General features: G+C 36.7%; 1 protein-coding gene across 1 annotated transcript in view; it reads left to right on the forward strand.

The window, feature by feature from the left end:
• The window catches only part of LOC114143633 (leucine-rich repeat-containing protein 4C-like), a 49,252-nt gene that overhangs the window by 3,605 nt on the left and 30,061 nt on the right, over positions 1–15,586 (forward strand). The gene's annotated exons all lie outside the window — the stretch shown is intronic.

Here is a 15,586-nt window from a genome sequence, read left to right on the forward strand (position 1 = left end):
GGTATGTGTCAATGAATAATTTTATGCTAATCATTGGTCTATAAAAGGACAAGGAATGAAAAATGATACTGGTGATTTATCAAGTTAACTTCAATATGAATTTGGAAAGGAGGGCACAGATAATCACTGGTGCAGGCCCGCCTCTTCCCCACCTGCAGCTGGTTAGCTGACAGAAAGTTAGATCTTCACTTCCCCTGCATTTAGAAGAAGGACAAATCTATCAGTCTGTCCATGAGATAGGTTTTGTAATAATCAATATTTATGTGATTCGTTAATGGCAGTGAGAGGTACAAGTGATTGTTCTTTTAAAATAAAGAAATGATATAGTAAAACGTTTCTGTTTAAAAATGTATGAAACTGTTATTGTTAGTTATCTTTAAGAAATTCCTACCAGCCACTGCCTAAAAATGCATAACAGGCCTGGACGATCTATATGTACTAAGAATTTGGAAGGTGTTTCAGGACTGAAGCAGTGTGGTACTGTACTCATGGTTTAAATTTTTTTTAGAGAAATGTCAGAAAAAGTGACAAAGTCAGTTTTTTTCATTGAAAGAAGTGTAGTATAACTGCCACACACCCACATGTTTCTGACCTGTGACCAAGCTATGAAAAGGTGTAACATGCTGAACAATAAGCATTCAAAAATAATATTAATAGCATTATTGTTGTTGTAATAATCTGTAATCAATATCTTCTTGTTTTAAAAGAAAATTAGATCACATCATTTTTTAAAGAGGGTGCCATTATGTAAAAATCATCTTTTTAAGTTGTATATCATGTTATAATGTTATCTCCTCATCAAAGCATACCCTCAGTGTTGCTTCCAACTAGTAAATGGCACAATGGGAATGCAGGTTGTACTGAAGGCAGAATGTTGGGAAGAGCATGAGCTTCTTAAAGAGACAGAGGCCAATTTCAAGTTGTCAAATTTATTTTTGGTTATGTTTGATAATATACGGCATCTTTATAACAACTGTACTTAACATAGTTACTTAATTGTGCCTTAAAAGGGGCAATCTGTGTCTTGAAAATGCATACAACCCCTTTAAGTTACTGGAATTCTTTGAAACTGTGGTATTTTTACTCAGGTTTATCAGAAAGTGAGTTTCAGTACTTCTGCATACTAAATATCTTATAATAATCATGACAATAACAAAATTTTCATTTTAACACAGCTGACCTTGGTCATAATTATCTCTGATTGTAGTTTTGCATGCACTCTGGCTTTTTTTAATTTTTTTTTTTTTTTTGCTGAAAGGTGTGCTGTGCAGACTCTGACTGTGGATTAATGCCTGATTTTGAAAGCTTCTGGTTTCAGCCTGTCAACACCAAAGAAATGCTGATTCATTTCCACGGTGCTCCGCATTACACTTTCCCAGCTGGTGACTGATGGTGGCAGTCAGAGTTTTTGAGGAATATGCTTCAAAATATGTAGGACCTGTTTTGTTGTTTCATCAATTCACACTGTTGGCTCGTGATTCTGAATATCTCAGCGGGATTGAGGACCCAGGATGAGAGTGGGGCTAATTTGTGTAATTTGTGTCGCGTGTTCTGTCTGAATAAAGTGAAAAACAGCTCAGCTCAAAAAAGGCTTTTTAAAAACGTACAAAATATGGAAAAATGACTTGCGTTTATGTGTATATTTGAAGTATGCGTCCTCGTGACATAAAGAAGTGAGCGGAGAAAACCTTGAGATTGGACTGACTTCCAGCCAGCTCCATTTTGATAGATTGCTCCTGCTATCTTTCCAGTAGTACCTCTAGAAAACATGTGTTTGTGTCGAGTCAAGAGACAGGGTGATCTCAGTTGGACCACTCGGGTGTGAAAGAGTCCAAGGCATGCCAGGCTGGAGAGAGACTTAGTGTTCACTGTAGCAGCTTAAGTTATGCCTTTGTGCACCAGAAAGGGGATTATTCTCTGAATCCTGCTCTGTGTCATTCACAATTTTGCTTTTCCAAATCAACAAATATGAGCGTGGTGATGGATGAAGAGATGATATTCACTTACTGTATGTGGTATTTCATTACAATTAAATGTGACTTGTGTGGAGCCGCTGCAGTGATGCCTGAAAAACATATATAACTCATGGCACAAATGTCATAATTGTTTTGACTGCGACTGTTGGTGCCTTACTTCACCATCTGTGTTGTGTACCATGTGTCTGCAGTGGCCTGCAGCAGAAGCCAGCAATCAACTCTAGCGAGACGCTCTGATAGAAAGAGTATTTTCAGTCGACAGGCACCATGTTTCTGCCTCTTCAGCAACCAGCCACTTTCTGCAAATGCCATAATGACCTTTTATAGATTTCTCTACAGATTCCCAACAACCTACACACATATACAGTTTGCAATAATGCACAAGTCAACATTATTTTCTGTGATTATATACTAGATATGGCAGTGTTGTGATGTGTGGCACAACTGAGTTCTGCCCCCTGCTCTGAAGAATGCATAATCACAGTAAACAATACCCCAAGGGCAATTATGCTTTCTTTTTTTGCCATAACCCTCGTATTTATTTATTTATATGGGTTTCAAACTTTTATAAGCGTAACAACTTAAATGAAATCAGGACATATTAAAGCAGCAATGAAAGAAACACATAAAGCTGTTTTTCGTGAGTTACTCTTCGGGATGTGGAGAGATCTGAGCGCTCTGATCCCGAGCTGATAGCAGGAGATGCTGATTAATTAAGTTCAGAGTCAAAGAAATGTCACACTTCATCTTTCAGCAGTCAGCATGTTGTATTCTATTTACAAGTAAAAATGAGTTCTTAGATTACGTTTGATTATAATTATGCAGAAATGCAACATTTGTATTTACATGCAGTTTTTAAATTCACAATAGTTGAGTTACTTACAAGTTACAGTCAAATAATATTTAGCTGTAAATAAATATTTTTCTTGTAAGTGTCAGAAACAATCAATTTATTTTCTCAGTGTTATTATCTAAAAAAGAATAAATAAAAAAATGGTTAGGCTGTGCCACATAAACACAATTAGCCAGTCAAAGCCATGAGTGGAATCATTATTATTTTTGCTAAACTGTGCCACCCCACTGCAATCACTCCTTTTGCTTTCTGCACACCTGGAGGCTTTACAAAGGAGCAACAAATCAAAGAACATGTTAGATAGAATTAATTGGCCTGATTTGACAAATCTTGACAAAACGTTAAGACTTTTTTATCTTTTATTGTAGTAGCATAATCCCATGCTATCGCCATTTTTAATCACATTTTCTGTTGTAGTTATAGTGACATGCTTAGAGGTTTCAATTTGTACAGCAAACTTTAATGTCAGACAAAGATAGCCTATTTAGCACAAAAAGCTATTTTCAAATTATGACTTAATTGTCTATGGAAGAAATATATCCAAACCAAGCATTGCCTAGTTAGAAGTTAGTTCTCTCCTGAACCCGATATGTACTCTACCTCCTCCCATCAGTCATTTGCTCTTACTGGCAATTAGTCTTTTACACCACCGGGGAGGAATGTTGGCCCACTTTTCCTCGCAGAATTGTTTTAATTCAGCCCCATTGGAGAAATATGGGAATGAATGACCTGTTTAAGGTCATGTCACAGCAGCCCAGACAGATAAAAGTGTGGACTTAGCTTAGGCCATTTCAAAAACTTTATTTTGCTTTCTCTGAGCGATGGGAAAGTGAACTTGTGTTTCCTGTTTCATTAGCCTGCATAATGCAGACGCTCTTGAGCTTAGTCTCGCAAATTGATGACTAAATATTCTTATTCAGGGTTTTCTGATGAAGAGCAGAATAAGTGATGCAGTGAATATGACAAGTCATCAAGGATACAGGGCATTAAAAGATCTCTTTACCATCACATTACTGCTACTAAACAACTGTTTGATGTTCTTTTTCTGAAATATTGTTAGTTTCATGCTACATGTCAGAGGAGGCCCTCCTTCCAAAACGTTTTATTTTTTGTCTCATCACAGACTGTAGGCAATCATTAAGACGATTGTTTTACAATTTTGATAAATGTGAGACAGACCTTCGTGATCTTTAAGGACAGCAGAGGTTTGGCCTTGGAGCTCTCTCACGGCAGCCGTTTTGCCCAATCACTCTAGTATTGTTGAATCATGAATCCTATCCCTAACTGAGACAAGTAAGGCTTGCAGGGTTTTGGATGTGGATCTGGGTTATTTTTGTACTTTTTTGATGAGTCAGAACAATCTTGGAGCGTTTCTGTGTACTGGTCAGTCTGGTAAGATTTCCCACTGCTTCTTTTTTTTTTCTTTCTGGTAATTTGCTCAATAAATTATTCTTAATTGCAACTTAAGAATAATTCATGAAAGTGTGAGAAAATAAACTAAAGTCTTTGATATGGCAAGTAATTTTTCATAGTACTTTATTCATGCTGCCAATTATTTTTGCCAATTGAACAATATTTCTTCTGCTGCATTTCACGCTGTAGTAAACACAGAGAGCAATCCCTGTATTGTCCAGTGTCCTTGGTCTTCTGTGTTGCTCTTTCCTCTCCAGCTCATCCCAAAGGTTTTCTGTGGGAATAAGGCCTGGAGAATTGGAAGGTCGTGGAGGAAGATCAGTTTTGTGTGTGTGTTGAGCCATTTCTGATTTGGCATTTTGATTTGAATTATTGTGCTGTTAAAAAAAACCCCTCAATGACAAACTGTTTTTAATGAAACAGTCTGTAAAATTCAAAACGTTCATGGTATTTTATCAAATTTATGATATCATGTATTCTAGTAATGTTTCTCAGGAAGAGACATAGACCAACAAAATCAAGCATTCGCCATACTTATCATATGATGCTTTTCCACATGTCCATCCTTGCTCTTGCATGAAATATATATATATATATATAAATATATATGTACTATCAACAGTGTTTATTGATGTAAAGCTCAGTTTAAATTTGATCTCTTTGCTATTCAATTGGTATTTAATCAGCTTTATGTATATCAAGATAGAAAAGGTATTTGAATAGTAGCTAGGAGAAATTAATCAAACAATTGAGCTATTCAATTGAGATATTTTGCATCACCTAGATTGTGATAATTAAATTACTCACAAGATAAAAAAAAACAATATATGATTTTACTGTTCTATTTATGTTTCTTCAGTTTTGGAAAGGTTTCTTTCTAAAGGAGGACAGCAGCTTGAAATTGAAATACCAGACCTCCAGATGGAAGTAAAAATGTCTATAAATCTATTTCCCATTGCAGTTCTTCCTCAGTCCATCTGCAAGATCATTATGTTCTCTGCATTCAAGTTTTTGCCAAAATTTTGAAAATCTAGGACAGTACTGACTGTCTGTGGAGACTCAAGAAATACATTGCAAGATAAACTTTCTATAGCTGGTGAGAAAGCTGCTGGAGCTATACTGAAACTGTCACAGTCATATAAGATAGCTTTTATTGTAAAGTATGTTTTGATCTATAGTCCTGCCGGGACCTTATGAGACTTAATCTGAAATGTGTTGGTTAAACAACAAATCTACTCTATACACTACAAATGCCTCTAGCGTTGTGACCTCTACAATTTTTTTCCCCCTCCCTTCATGCTTTTTGAAAATTGAAGTGAAATTGAAGGACTTTATCGATACTGCCAAAAATCAAAGCAAGTAATTCAGCTCTTGTGGTACTATTGTGATTTTGTTTCATCCTCTGCCTATTATAAACCAATTAATTATTTTCAGGCTATTAAAAAAATCTCAAACCTTGCTATACTAGGAGAGCAGGTTTTTGGATGACCAAGGTTAGTCAGATTGATCCTCAGCAGATTGTGTTTGTACACATCTCAGTGCCAATCCAGCAAGCAGTAGAAGTGATTTTTAATTTTTTTTGGCTGAATATTGAATTAAGAGACTGTTGAACAGACATTAGTTTTGCTGAAGCAGTGTGTGTAAAACTGTAAACCTTCAACGCCATCATCATTTTCTTCGTTGTGCGAAAATCTGAACTTTTCAGTGCTTTGGCTTTACCCATAACCCAGGGCTTTATGCACTAGAAATTTCATGGGGGATGTCCTAATGTGAGAAGTCATGGTTCTGCCTATAACATTTTGTGGTTGGGTTTAAAGTGCTAATTAGACTGAGACTCACAGAGGGCAGAGAGGAGAGAGTCAAATCCCACCAACAGTTTGTGCAGCACCTGGAAATACTGCTTCAAAACGAAACAACAAAGCAGAATCCAGCCAACACTAATGAGAGCGATGTGCGTTTTCTGCTATTTGATGCATTAAGTTGAACTCCACTGTAGGTGAAAGGAAGCCCTTGGAAGGGCTTTGCCTCATGGCACAGGCAAATCTCATTGTCTGCTTATCAGCATCGAATTTACTCCGCCTTACTGAGATATTCCCTTCGAGAATTAGGGATAATAACTGAAGTGATGACTGGCATGATGAGCCTGTATCTCTCTCATGTTCAGTTCCCCCTCCTCCTTCTTTTCCTCTCTTTCTAACTCCTCACAAATCTATCTAATTCCCCACATTTTGATGTACATTTTATCTCCTGCCAGTTCATTTGGCTTAGATGTCTGTGAATATCTTAACACCGCTTAGAGTTATGCACGCATGGACTTTCATGTTACAACTTATGAGGAACAGACAAGGATTCATGATTCATGGTGGGAGTTAACTGAGTCAGTGTAAGAATTAAATTAATATCTAGTTCATTACTGCTCTGGCAAACACCACAGAGTGAAGTTACTGCAGTCCACTAGATTGGCTTAATTGGCAAAGATAAAGGCCCGGTAACTGTTGCCAAGACAAACACGACTAAAGCGAGATGGGAAATTGCAGGGATGACAAGCTTGTCTCTTTAGCGTGTTGTTCCTCAGCTACATCTTTACCCTTTTGTGTTAACACATTTTTCACCTGTACTGTTTTGTGACATTTGAGGGACTCATAAAACACTGCAAGAACATCAAGTTCTATTGTGATGCTCAGATTTTTGGTGTAACTCCCTGGTTGAAATAAAAGATTGTCCTCTTCAATTACTAAATAAATAAAGGGAAAAGGGAACTTCTCTTTGTCATTGTCTTGATTCCTCAGTATTATCACATTACCAGTCAAGTCTCAGTGAGTTTATTAGATTAATGAAAGTTGTTTGATATTTTCCCTCCTGTGTGATTGTTGCAAAATGATTGAATATAGATGCTCTGAGTCATATTTTTTGCAAATGATTCTATTTAAAGTACTTCAATTCACCTTCTATTCAACATTTTGACTTTACTCTGTAGCTACAAAAACAGGATATCAAAGGTATTGTACACCACTAATATCTGAATCAATATTACACATTTAGTATAGTAGTTGCCTATATCTTACTTTGCTTAGATAGGTTGCTTTGAGTGTCTTTTCAAATTGGTGAGAGCAGGGTCTTTATGCGAACATAACCTTTGACGATGTATGATTTTGATTTTTATATTCCTATCTACCATTTTGTCTGAATATTTTTAGGATTTACCACATGACAACGTTGAATGTAATGTTCACGCCTTCAAAAATCACTCATGGACCGTTGCCTTACATAACTATGCTGTTAGGACAACTCATAGTCCAGAAACAAAACAGGCTTTACCACTTAACCTAGAAAGAAAATGTTTGTGCGTTGTGCTGCTAAGCAAAATGCTGCTTCAGTATTCTGTTTTTTTAAATAGCTATATTACATTTCAAGATAGTTTATTATAAGGTCACCACTTATTTGCTCAGTAGCATGTTTTCAAACAAATAATTTTTTTATTGCAGTCAACATGATGCAAAGATTTGAGTTATTTCCATAAATGCAAGGCAGTAGCAAGCAGAAATCTTTGCATTATGGTGACTACGTCTCTATCCAAATCACGGTCTTTGAAATCCCTGCATGCATGCCAGCTGTAAAGAGACATTTTAGCTGTCAAGTTAACACATTTTGCTTGTCATTTCTTCGCACTTTGTCCCCACTGTGAAGAAAACCGTAAGTCACATAAACTGACAAGACTAGGGTTTGTAGAGCATTTCACCCCTAACTGCAAGGGTAGCGGGTCAATCCTTGGCCCCTCCAGATGGTTGTTTAGCCCTTTCACATTCACACATAAGCCACCTTGGATCAGCATATGGTCCTGAAGGAAAGATGGATTTTAAGGTTTTAATTACTATTTCTTATCAGGGAATTAGAAAAAAAGCTAAGTATTAAGGTTTAGGTTAGAAGGGCAAACCTTGCCTGGTTAGGTTTTTATTACCAAAAATGGCATTTTAAACACTTATGACCATCTGCCTACGGGACACCATATTAATTAATAAAGTACTCAACATGTTAATTAGTAATGAAAACAATCATTAGGTAATACACTGGTGTTCAGTGAGTGTAAAGCACTTCTGTGTGGTACACAGGCAAAGCAAAATTTTGCTGGCTCATCTAACTAGCACCTGCAGCTTGGACTTTAATTATCCAGGCAGGGAATCCTGACACAAACTAGGGAGTTGCCTTTATCACACATTCTGAGCCCATTAATAATGATCGAGAAAGCAGTGCTGCTTGACCACTTTACCCACGGCTTGTTGTGCCGCAGTTTCATTTAACGGGTCCTGTCATATGACTGGTTGAGCATGCATCACTGTCTTCAGTATTGAGAGACAGCTTTACTCTGGTTTACTCTGCTTGTTCAAATGTTTCTCAAAAACATTTGAACAAGAGACACAATTGGATTTTACATAACAAACCAAAGCAAAGTTCAATATAAATGTGAAGAAGAAAGAAAATACTTTATAAAACCAGATTATTGTCTTTGCACTGATGCCCTTTGTTAAATTGTTTTCAAGTTGCCTAATTAGTAAAGCATCAACATATATGTATTTTCATCTCAGCATAAGGATAGTCATTCTGTGAACGCCTCAGTGATTTGTTGTGGGATATTAGTGAACACACATTATAATGAAGACAAAGTAACACAGCAGCATACAGTCACCAGAAAGTGTATAGCAGGGTTAGGCTAATAAGCTTTGTCTGAAAATGGAAAAGTATTTCAAAACTACCTTCCTATCAATACACGCTTTTCCTCAGACTAACATCCTTGGCAAGCATAACATTAAGGCCCTCCACATACTCAGGTGTATGTCACTCTGCGGAGGTCAGCATATGGTTGAGACAGATTTATCGTGAATTTCTCCCAGACATGTCAAAGGTCAGTTTTTATAGTTCTGTACACTTGATGTGACACAGTAAGCTGCTTGGCACAAAATAGTTTTTACATGAAACAGTTTTGCATGTTTGCACAGGGCGGGGCACCTGACAGGTGTGCTGTGGCTGCCCTGATGGATAAGAAATGGGGCTACATGCCAAACTAGCTCATCAAACTTGCTAGTATACATTGGGATTGTGGAAAATCAAGGAATCTCTCATGAGATATATATGCAATCGGTATGTCTGAATATAAAATTTTAATTGTCTGTTGATAGTGCGAAGCCTATTTTAATTCTAGAGGAGCAACAACAAATCCATAGTTAAAAGAAAGCTGTGTAGGGAACTCTGCAAACATTTGAAATAAGGTGCCTTAGTCAAATAAAATGACAGACAATGGCAAAAATTTATCACAGACAGAAAAAAAGTACAGTTTATTTAACAGAATTATGCCATTGTGAGCCAGATAAAAAGCCTCACCCATACCCATTAGTTTGCCTACCAGTATCATCCAGTAGTGGTTTGTCATTCTTGGACAGTGATGATATGTCGACTATGTATCATGAGTCATTTATTATAGCACAGAGTGGCTCAGCTAAGGGGCATATGGCCATGTTGGATCACAGCCATGCTGCTTAAGGCGGGGTAAATGGATGGGTAGAGATTGGTGGTGCATTAGCTGTTTAACTCTGCATCGTGTTTCAGAGTGATTCCACAGTAAGCTTTGCTGTTTATCCACCAGGAGTAAATAAAACATAACAATCACTTTTTTCTGTTCTGTGATAGTAAATAGCTGTTCTTAAGGGATCAAGGCTATGACACTGTAAATAAATATTGTCTATGTATGAATAACAGACAGAAAACTGAAAGACGGAAAAATAGGAGAATGCTTTCAAACCTTTAAAGTATCCTTGGCAACAAAAGACTGCATTGACATGGCGTTCAAAGCAGTTTGCCCCAACACTGACACACAGCTATGGCTGTGATCGGCAGTGATTGGCTCAATGCACCAGAGAAAAAGGTGCTGCAGAGCTATGGAGCTGACGATGGACTGTGTGTGTCGACTGTTGATTATGAGGAGAGCCTGTGGTTCCGTCTATTTCATATTCATGAGCCAAATGGTGCACGTTGTAATATTCATGGACAAATTAGATGCTGAAAACACCAGTACGATTAAGGCTGTATGCAGAATGCATAGGCTGTCATAAACCTCACTTTCACTTTAAATTCCTCAACCTTGTCAAGGCCCTCTGGATGGTTCCGGATTTTGTTTCTCCCCATACTTAATCCCAGCGTTGATCTCCCTGCTGAGATGAGCAACCGATGCTGAATTTGTCCTAGAGAAATTTTGTGTACAGGAATTTCTCACTGTAAATGTTACAGCATTTTCTTCACCATCTACAAGACAGCCTATGTTTTTTTCCCATTTCTTTCTGTACAATTGCATCCTGTTTTCTGTACAAGGGGTTGAGTGCAGACTGGCTTGTAAGAGAACAGCTTTGTTCTGCCTCTCTGATCAGCTGGCTTGCTAGTAGTCGGGTGGGAGCAACAGAAGTGTGTCCAATCAAGCTGAGCCCTGTTTTAAAATACCCTGCAGTCCTTGGGCAGAGGCCTTGTTTATGACCCAAAATTGAGGAGATGGGCCTGGCCCTATTCCAAACCCGAAAGCACATATATTCCGTTTGCGAATATCCAGAGGACAGTGAAGCACAGCAAGGTAGTCCCATGAGACACCTGCACATGTGATTCAGTTTACGTGTACGAGAGAGAAAAAGTGTGTGCTGTAAACCTGCTGCATTACCTTCCGAGCATGGGCGAAGAAAATTAAAATGCCAACTCAATCATAAACGTCAGGTGAAAGAGGATGCACTTAAAGGCCAAGAAATAAAATCAAATAGATCTGATTTGCTTCCTTATAGATTTCTTCAGTTTTAGTTTTTGGTCACACTTAAATTCATCAAATCATCAAATTCTATAAACGATACCTTGCATAAAATAAAAGAGTAAAAAAAATACAATTCAGATTTTATTTATTAAAAATTATCTTTATTACTCAGTGATTTGAAAACATTTTTTTAAGCCGAGTCAAGTTATTAAAATTGTACTGATAAGCTTACATATGAGAGTGTGACAAAAAGAGAATATGAGAAAAAAATCCAAGGAGAAAAATACTTTATCAGAGTTTTGCAATTCAAGTAAAATGCCAGAACTTTATAATAACCGTACACAAATCTAGATTAATCATTGTGATTACTGTAACTTATTATTGTAATGGTGAGGATTTATAGGACATTTCACCCATTAGGTGATCAAAGTGTTTTACACCTCACTGACTCCTGTTTACCCAAGAACAAATCCACATTGGGGAGGTTACAATTATAAATAAATCTCCTTATGTGTAAAAATCCTTTTGAAAAGCCTTTTAAAACCTTAATGATCTTTTGAGTCTAGTATACTTGACCCATTAAAGTGTGGATAAAAAACAAACAGATTATAAAACATTTCTATATGAGCAGTTTGGGGAATAGGGGTCTACTGGAAAATCTTTCTGGTGTTTGTTCTTTAAGCAGTTAATCAATTGGAGTGTGATTTTTTAATAATTCAAATATAAAAAGAAAAGCTCACACTAAATACATCACAGTGATAAATTTTATGTGTTTATTTCATTTTACTTTGAAAAATCATTGCCTATGTTTTTAGAACATTTAAAATTTAGCTTAAAAGACAGCTATTATATACTACTAATATGAAAAAAATGCATTAATTTAAAATGTTTCCTTCTGAAGAGAATGTTCATGTACTGTGCAGCATAAGCCCTCAGTACTTCTTTTGGGGCTACGTTTGATTTTGTAGCTGCATCAATGTGGTTTGGCACACAGGTGAGCAGCTTGAGGCTATTCTGAGGTTTAAAAGTCCAGTTTTCTTTACTAGCAGCTTTCAGCCTGTCCTCATCTTTCTAGTGACAATACCCATAGATTCTTTAAGCAGTTTAGGTTAGAGGAGGTTGATGGCAAATCAAGTCCATTGATACGATGGGTTTTAAACGGTGATCAGTTATCAAATGGAATTAGCATCTCCAAAGGCTTCTAAACAGAGACAAAGATAAAGTGCTCTTAAAGTTCCTGGTAGACAGCTGCACAAACATTGGGCTTTCTAAAACACAGATGATCAACTATATGAAAATCATGACTATCTGCCAAAACCTCAAATAATTTGAGTTCTGTTCTCCTCCACTCTTCCTCCACAAGAGTGTAAAATAATAAATCTACATTCATCTGAAAAGAAAACTTTGAGCCATTTAACCAAACCTTTGATTTGAGATTTTTAACTATCTTCACAAGGCTGTAGTTATCCCTGCACCTTTTTCTGCCACACTTTTACCTTTCACAAACCTTTCCATCAGTGCTGTGGGATACTGACCTATTCTCCTTGCGGGGAGGCATTAGAAACTATCTGCATGTCAGATGTTAAGTCTACAAAGTACTTTAAAACTGTGGGGGACATATATAACTAACATAACAATTATATTCATTTATAATCCTTTTAAATTTGTCTTGTCCAACACTTAAGCAATTCAATCCAATTTATTTAAATTGTTAAAATAATTTTTGTTTTTAATGATTTTTTTTATTTATTAAGAGCTATGCATAGACAAAAGAAATCTTTTACATTTAGAAAAAGCATAAATTGTTTTTTCACTTCATTAAAATTCTATATTTCAAACAGGATACATGCCTTGTAGAGGCTGTCACATCCATCAGTGCCATAATCAGAGCAGCTGGGTGCTGACCTTAACTTATGCACATTGACCAGTTTCCGTGTTGTTGGATTCCAGTGTTGTGTTTGAGCTGGAGTGGCTCCATGCCAGCATCATTCACAGTTTTTCCTGCCGTATGGTGATCAATAGGCATTAGCTTGAAACAAGGAGTTTGTTCAGTGAGTGACCGGCAGTTCTCTTCATTTTGACAGAGAGTCTTACAAATCCCACTTCTCAACAATTTGTTCTCCGACACTCACATGTCACTAAAGGTAGCTGATGCCTCTAAATATGTATAGCCTAAAGCAAATGCTTCTCCTCTCTTGTTTAAGATAGAGTGAAAAGGAATTTATCCAGTAAGACTAGTAACTTTGAGAATGCAGTTTTAAATGAAACTTCTATGGTATTTGTCATTTTTATGAAACAGCTGTTGACCTCTATTCCAGAAAATCAGAGAGACTCTGCAAATTAGAAGACTTATTTAATGGCAAGAAGTAATTTTATTTTGGGCTGTTGTTTAAATTCATGCATAGATATTTCTGACCTCAACATACGGATGTTTAACATGAGCAGTTCAATCCTCACTTGTACTAAAGAAATGTATGTAATCCAGTCTTTTGTCTTAAGCCTTCAACTAGTTAGGCTGTGTTTGTTCACACTAATCTTTCAGCACAAACTAAAATTAGCAATACGCATGGCTTTAAGCAGCCAAATCCAAATACTTATGCTGCTGCTCTCAATAACAAAGCCGTTGATATTTTTCTTTCCAATTACTACATTGTACATGATGCAAATGCAGCTCTGGTGAAATTGATTTTCTTTCATGTCTCTATTGCAGTTTACATTTGTCTTTGCAACAACACATAATAATGTCTAAACCAATTTACACAAGTCTGTGCCTCGGCTCTCAAGATAAATAGACACACAATCATACAAACATGGAAACTGCCCATGCAGATCTGAGTGGATAACATGAACAATGGAAAAACATGGTCTTACTCAAATATATTGTAGTATAACTTGGCTTAATTTTGATAATGCAGCATCAGTATAGATATAGTGCATTAATTATGAGATGGATTTCGCACCGCAAAGATTTGGTCTGTCAGCGGCCCACTCCGCTCAAGGTTAATCGTGTTAAGTTCTGTTCTGTCTTCTACCTCGGCATGAGAGAGAAGACGATTGGAGAGATACCACAGCACCATTCACTTTTATTGGGATTAATATACATTTAAGCAATAATTTTATTAAACATTGATTCTTCATTGCAGAAGTCCCTTACTCTGCTTTAAGCAGTTTTTCCAATTATCTACATAAGAGCTGCCGTTTCTCTTTTTTTCCACTAATATCACAGCTAAAAAGAAAAGAAAAGCAATAGATTTACTGAGGAGCCAAGAGTGGAAAAAAACTGGATTAAATGTTTTGTGGAGCTTCTACCCTTAAAAGAGGCTCTTGTCTGTATAAGATGAAAATAGGCATTTGACATTGCAAAGGGACTGCAGATAGAGGAAGGCCATTTCAGACATCAGCATGTTAGCTTGTCTCAGTCGTTTAGAGGATTGCTTGTGTAATGCCATCTGTATTCACGGGATGAACACCCACTTTTACACCAGGCAGAGAGAGAGAGAGTGGAGAGGAGCAACAGTGGCTTAAGCCAACATCTATTGCTGCCTTTCAATCCTCAGTTCCTTCATGTACATCTTGCTTTTGTCCTTTGGCACTAAGGTGCAATTGGGACATGCTATGTGGAAAATATAGCAATTAACATATGAAGGGTAAAAAGAACCCTAAGCAGAATGGGTTCTTTCTTCCAGCATCCTACTTGTTAAAGACTCAAGTCAAGAAAATCTTGCCCAACTATGGCCGATTTTTATCTTTGCAACATTATCATGTGATTTCTTAGTATTTCACTTTTATTTTTTTTCTTTACTAAATTCACTTTATTAGAAAAGGTAACATATATACCCCCAGACCACCAAAACACTGTGAAAAGTGTTGTCTAAAAGCTTTTCAGAATTTTGAGAAACCTGTGACATTCTGGCAATGCTCCAAAAGTATAGTGAATGTTAGAGATACAAAAGGCCCAAAATGTTGACACTGACATTGAAGTGCTCTTCAATAATCATCGAAATACTCCTCCCTCCCCCCCATCCCAGCTTCACAGCACTCGTTTAGCTACATTTGATGGAGATCTGTCTGGAAAAAGTTGTGCCATTTCATTTATAAGTGCTTTTGATACTGGAATAAAAATAGTACTCACTCTGCCTTTGGCTTGCACATGGCTTATTTTAGTGGTTTCAAAAGTGTAATGTATGTTAGCAGTTCTTGTATCTTTATTTTAAAAGGTTTCTGTGTGGCTGCTGGCTTTTCTACAAAGTTCAAAGGATGATCCTGTGTTTATTCCAAACAAGCTTTTCTACTGCAGGTCTTATAATGCAGATTTTTTTTTTTTTTTCTGACTTAAACTCTTTGCAAGTTTTGAGTTTCTTCAAAACCTAAAACACATTGTTTTTAAAATCAAATAAGGCAATCATACAACCAAAGAAAAGCAGTTGTTCAATTTGAGTGCCTGTGTTTAATACACAATCTTTATAAAAATATAAAATTCTCAATGAAAAAAAATCCAAGAGCTCAAATGTACAAAATATTTCATTGTATCATGATCTCACAAAGAAAACAGCTCATTTCAGG

The sequence above is a fragment of the Xiphophorus couchianus genome, chromosome 4, assembly GCF_001444195.1.
Source record: "Xiphophorus couchianus chromosome 4, X_couchianus-1.0, whole genome shotgun sequence".
In the NCBI taxonomy this organism is placed as follows: Eukaryota; Metazoa; Chordata; class Actinopteri; order Cyprinodontiformes; family Poeciliidae; genus Xiphophorus; species Xiphophorus couchianus.